We start from the raw sequence: 6,000 nt of genomic DNA, 5'->3' as shown, positions 1-6,000 counted from the left end.
GCAGGAGACCTCAAATCAGACTGGAATGAGTTTTAACTAGTGCCCGGGGCACTGTTATGGGACCCCCGCCAGTATAAACATAGATTTAAGCAGAACTGAAGTGAGCCATGTAGTGGGCGGAGCTTAGCCTACACAGCTCTGACCAGCGCCATTTTCTCTCCTCAGAAGCTGCAGAGACGCTGGCCCTGTCCTCCACACTGCGGTACAAGCATCAGAGCGAAAAGGGGGGGCACAAATCATTTGGTGCTGATTTGTTTATATACAAAGCGCTAACAGGTCTGGGCAGTAATTTTACTGGCCTCAGTACCGGGATAGGCACTGGGTGTGAGCTGGCAGAACTCTCTCTGTGTCCCTCTTGCAGGCTTTATTGTGGGTCTGTCTCCTATAGCCCCAGTGTGGTTGTTGGTGTCGGTACGTGTATGTCGACATGTCTGAGGCTGAATGCTCTTCCCAGGAGGAGGCTGTAGTGGGGACAGAAAATACTGTGAGAGTGACCGTGTCGGCACCGCCGACCGATGATTGGGTGAATATGTTGAGTATTTTAAACGCAAACGTGACTAAGTTGACTAAGAGATTTGATAAATCTGAGTCTAAGAACCAAACATGGAGGAAATCCATGGAAGATGCTTTGTCACAGACCCAGACCCCTTCCGGGTCACAGAAACGTGCATTTGCCCAGATAGTAGATACAGATACCGACACGGACTCTGTTTCCAGTGTCGACTATAGTGATGCCAGATTACATCCAAAGCTGGCTAAGAGTATTCAGTACATGATTGTGGCAATAAAAGACGTAGTACATATCACTGAGGACCCTGCTGTTCCTGATACTATGGTCTGTATGTTTAAAGGAAAGAAACCTGAGGTAACGTTTCCTCCCTCTCATGAACTGAACGCTCTTTTTGAAAAGGCTTGGGAAAATCCTGACAAAAAGATACAGGTTCCCAAAAGAATTCCAGTGGCATATCCGTTTCCCTCTGGGGACAGGGAAAGGTGGGAGTCAATCCCCACGGTAGACAAAGCTTTATTGCGTCTGTCCAAAAAGGTGGCGCTTCCGTCCCCTGACACGGCAGCCCTAAAGGATCCTGCAGATCGTAAGCAGGAAAATACACTAAAATCCATTTATGTCACTACAGGGTCGCTACTCAGGCCTGCTGTTGCTGCGGCATGGGTGAGTAGCGCTATTGAAAGGTGGGCAGATAACTTGTCATCTGAGGTAGATTCCCTAGACAGGGATAGTGTGCTTTTGACTCTGGGTCACATCAGGGACGCTGCAGCATATTTAAAAGAAGCTGTAAGGGATATTGGCTTTTTGGGTTCGAGGGCCAATGCCATGGCGGTCTCAGCAAGGAGAGCGTTGTGGATACATCAATGGAATGCTGATGCTGACTCTAAGAAGGCGATGGAGTCTCTTCCGTTTAACGGTAGGGTCTTGTTTGGCGGCGGCCTCACTGACCTGGTGTCTATGGCTACCGCGGGTAAGTCTTCATTTTTACCTTATGTCCCTGCACAGCAGAAGAAATCGCCTCACTATCAGATGCAGTCCTTTCGGCCCAATAAATTAAAAAAAGGACGTGGGTCCTCCTTCCTTGCTGCGAGGCGGAGAGGATGGGGAAAAAGGTCACAGGCTGTGGCAAGTTCCCAGGAGCAGAAGTCCTCTCCGGCTTCTACCAAATCCACCGCATGACGCTGGGGCTCCTCTGCGGGAGTCCGCTCCAGTGGGGGCACGTCTCAAACTCTTCAGTCAGGTCTGGGTGCGCTCGGACCTGGATCCTAGGATAGTAGACATAGTAACCCAAGGGTACAAGTTAGAGTTTCAAGACGTGCTCCCTCACCGATTTTTCAAATCGGCCTTGCCAGCTTCTCTTCCAGAAAGGGAGATAGTAAGCTCTGCGATACTAAAGTTGTGTCAAAATCAAGTGATTGTCACGGTACCCCCGTCTCAATAGGGGGAAGGTTTTTATTCAAGCCTGTTCGTGGTCCCAAAGCCGGATGGCTCAGTCAGACCGATTCTAAACCTAAAATCCCTCAGTTTCTGTCTGAAAAAATTCAAGTTCAAGATGGAGTCTCTACGAGCAGTGATCTCCAGTCTGGAGGAGGGGGATTTTATGGTGTCGGTCGACATAAAAGATGCCTACATACATGTCCCCATAAATCCTCAACATCAGGCATACCTGAGATTTGCTGTGCAGTATTGTCATTACCAATTTCAGACGTTGCCGTTTGGTCTGTCCACGGCTCCGAGGATTTTCACCAAAGTAATGGTGGAAATGATGGTTCTCCTGCGCAAGCAGGGAATCACAATTATCCCGTACTTGGACGATCTCCTCATAAAGGCGAGGTCCAAGGAGCAATTGTTGAAGAATGTTGCTCTTTCACTGACGATTCTGCAACAACACGGTTGGCTCCTAAATTTGCCAAAATCACAGTTGGATCCGGCAACGACACAGCTGTCGTTCCTGGGTATGATTCTGGATACAGATTTGCAGAGTTTTTCTTCCAGTGGAAAAAGCTCTGGAAATACAGAACATGGTAAAACAGATTCTGAAACCGGCAAAGGTGTCAGTTCTTCACTGCACTCGGTTGCTGGGGAAGATGGTGGCAGCCTACGAGGCCATTCTGTATGGCAGGTTCCATGCCAGGGTGTTTCAGTGGAACCTGCTGGACCAGTGGTCCGGGTCTCACCTGGACATGCACCGGAAAATAATTCTATCTCCCAGGACCAGAATTTCCCTTCTGTGGTGGCTGCACAGTTCGCACCTTCTGGAGGGATGCAGGTTCGGGATTCAGAATTGGTTCCTGGTGACCACGGATGCAAGCCTCCGAGGCTGGGGAGCAGTCACACAGGGAAGAAACTTTCAGGGAAAGTGGTCAAGCCAGGAAGCTTGTCTACACATAAACATTCTGGAATTAAGAGCCATCCACAACGGCATACTGCAAGCAGTGCCAGATTAAGGTCCACATGGGCCTGGAGCTGAAATTTATGAAGGGCCTATTGTGTGCCTCAGTAGGAGGCGTGACAAGCGCTGCAGTGGGGGTGGTCTAAATAGGGAGTATAGTCTGTACCATGGGTGTGGCTACAGTGGCGGAACTAGCGAGCGGTGGGCCCATGTGCGACAAAATGCTTTGCCCCCCCCCATCCAAGACCACCCCCTCACCCCTGGAGAGGATCTGGTGAGGGGGACCTGCTCAAGGCCAGGGAAATGGATACCTAGCAACAGTGCCGTAATTAGTAATTTTAGTTCTGTGTGCAAGAAACGGCATCGGAGCCCCACCCCTCTATGTAAAACAGGGGCAGTGCGCGCAGTAGGCGTGCGCAAAATAGGGGCGTGGCTTCGTGGGGAAGGGGTGTGGCCACAAAATAATACCAATTCATATAACGGTGCACAGTAGTCTCCATTATTCAAATTACGCCACACGGTAACACCACTACACTAGATAGAGACCCTTTTACACCTTACGGCGGACAGATTCCCCTTTTTACACATTACAACACACAGCGTCCACCTTTTACACATTACTGCAGACAGCATCCCCTTTTTACACATTACGGCAGTGTCCCCTTTTTACACATTACGGCAGACAGCGTCCCCCTTTTTACACATTACGGCAGACAGCGTCCCCTTTTTACACATTACGGCAGACAGCGTCCCCTTTTTACACTTTACGGCAGACAGCGTCCCCTTTTTACACATTGCGGCAAACAGCGTCCCCTTTTTTACACATTACGGCAAACAGCGTCCCCCTTGTTACACATTACGGCAGACAGCGTCCCCTTTTTTACACATTACGGCAGACAGCGTCCCCATTTTACACATTACAGCAGGCAAGTGTCCCCATTTTACACATTACAGCAGGCAAGTGTCCCCATTTTACACATTACAGCAGGCAACAGTCCCCATTTTACACATTACAGCAGGCAAGAGTCCCCATTTTACACATTACAGCAGGCAGGTGTCCCCATTTTACACATTACGTCAGGCAGAGACCCCTTCAACAAAGAGAGAGACTAAGAAAAAAAAACGAAAAAAAACAACTCTACACTCTTTGTTTGTCCCGCGCCGGCCCACCTCTCCAGTCTCCAATCTCCTGTCGTATCCCGGCTCCCCCTCCTCCCCGTCATCAGTACTGCGCTCGGGGGCGGAGTTTCATGCAATGACACTTTTGCGTTGTGATGTCATGATGCAAACGCATCATTGCACGAAACCCTGCCCCCTAAGCGGAATAGTAATGACGGGGAGGAGGGGGAGCCAAAAAGAGCGACTTAGAGCCACGGTGGGCACCCTGTGCGAACGCCCGCCTCGCCCGCCACAATAAATGGCTCTGTGGATACCCATTCCTGACAGATACCAGTTAATAACACAGACACCCCTTACTGACCTAGATTACACTTACTGACACACACACGATTTATTAGCACATACATGCTTACTGACAGACACCCACACGCACACACACATACAAATTCACTGACACAGTCACCACTAACTTTAAGAAACCAATTACTGACTCACAAATACATATACAACACATATAAACTAATAAACTTACTGAAACAGGCACCTCCGGTCTCACCCTTTGGCATCCAGGAATGTAGAATGTAGCACTCTTCACTCTCCATGCAGCCAAGAATAGCTGCTGCGAGTCCCAGGGCTACATTGTGCGGCCATTCTGGTTGCCCATGCGGTGCTTGAGTCACAGCAGGAAAGGGGAGGAGCTGAAAGAGTGGCTCCTCCTCCTCCCCCTCCGGCCGGCCCATCCTCTTTACTTAGCAGCACTGTCTGGGGGGAGGAGCTCAAATTAGATGGGAGAGCTGCTCCTCCCCCCTCCCTCGCGTCACTAGAGCACAGCAGCACAACTAATAGGCTGGGGGCGGAGGCGCTCAGGAGGAGAGATGCGTCACGTGATCGGCTCCTCCTCCCGCTCCGGCCAGGAGTCTTCAGTGACTGAGTGAGTGACTGGATCCCTGTAGGCAGTGGTGGTGGAGGCGCGGCGGGTGCAGCGCTGGCGACGGCATACAATGAGTCAGTGTGACTCATTGTAATGCCGGCAGCTATGAGTCCCTTCACTGTGGTTGTGGGTCTATTTTCAATGGGGGGCCTGGAGCTGCAGCTCCATCCGCCACATTGTTAATCCGGCCCTGACTGCAAGCAGAACATCTTCTTCGAGGTCTGCCGGTCTTGATTCAGTCAGACAACGTGACAGCAGTGGCGTACATAAACAGCCAAGGCGTAACAAAGAGAACAGCGGTGGTGGCCAAGGCCATGAAGATTCTTTGCTTGGCGGAAAGACATGCCAGAGCTCTGGCAGCGGTCTTCATTCCAGGAGTGGACAACTGGGAAGCAGACTTCCTCAGCAGACACGATCTCCATCCAGGAGAGTGGGGTCTTCATCAAGAGGTCTTTGCAGAAGTGACAAGTCGTTAGGGAGTTCCTCAAGTGGACATGATGGCGTCCCCCCTCAACAAGAAACTTCAGAGATATTGTTCCAGGTCAAGGGACCCTCAGGCGATAGCAGTGGATGCCCTAGTGACACCGTGGGTGTTTCAGTCGGTCTGTGTGTTCCCTCCACTTCCACTCATTCCACTCAGGTGATAAAAAATTATAAGAAGAACAAGGGTGCAGGCGATCCTCATTGTTCCAGATTGGCCAAAAAGGGCCTGGTATCCAGATCTTCAGGAGTTGCTCGAAAAAGATCCCTGGCCTCTTCCTCTTCGGGAGGACCTGTTACAACAGGGGCCGTGCGTGTATCAGGACTTACTGCGTCTGCGTTTGACGGCGTGGCGGTTGAACGCCAAATCCTAGCCCGAAAGGGTATTTCCAGTGAAGTCATTCCTACACTTCTTCAGGCTAGAAAAGAAGTAACGGCAAAGCATTACCACCGTATTTGGAGAAAATATGTGTTTTGGTGTGAATACAAGAAGGCTCCTACGGAGGAATTTCACCTGGGGCATTTGCTCCATTTCCTACAAGCAGGTGTGGATGCGGGCCTAAAGTTGGG

The sequence above is a fragment of the Pseudophryne corroboree genome, chromosome 1 (genome assembly GCF_028390025.1).
Source record: "Pseudophryne corroboree isolate aPseCor3 chromosome 1, aPseCor3.hap2, whole genome shotgun sequence".
NCBI lineage: Eukaryota > Metazoa > Chordata > Amphibia > Anura > Myobatrachidae > Pseudophryne > Pseudophryne corroboree.
Note: the sequence above shows the minus strand (reverse complement) of the source record.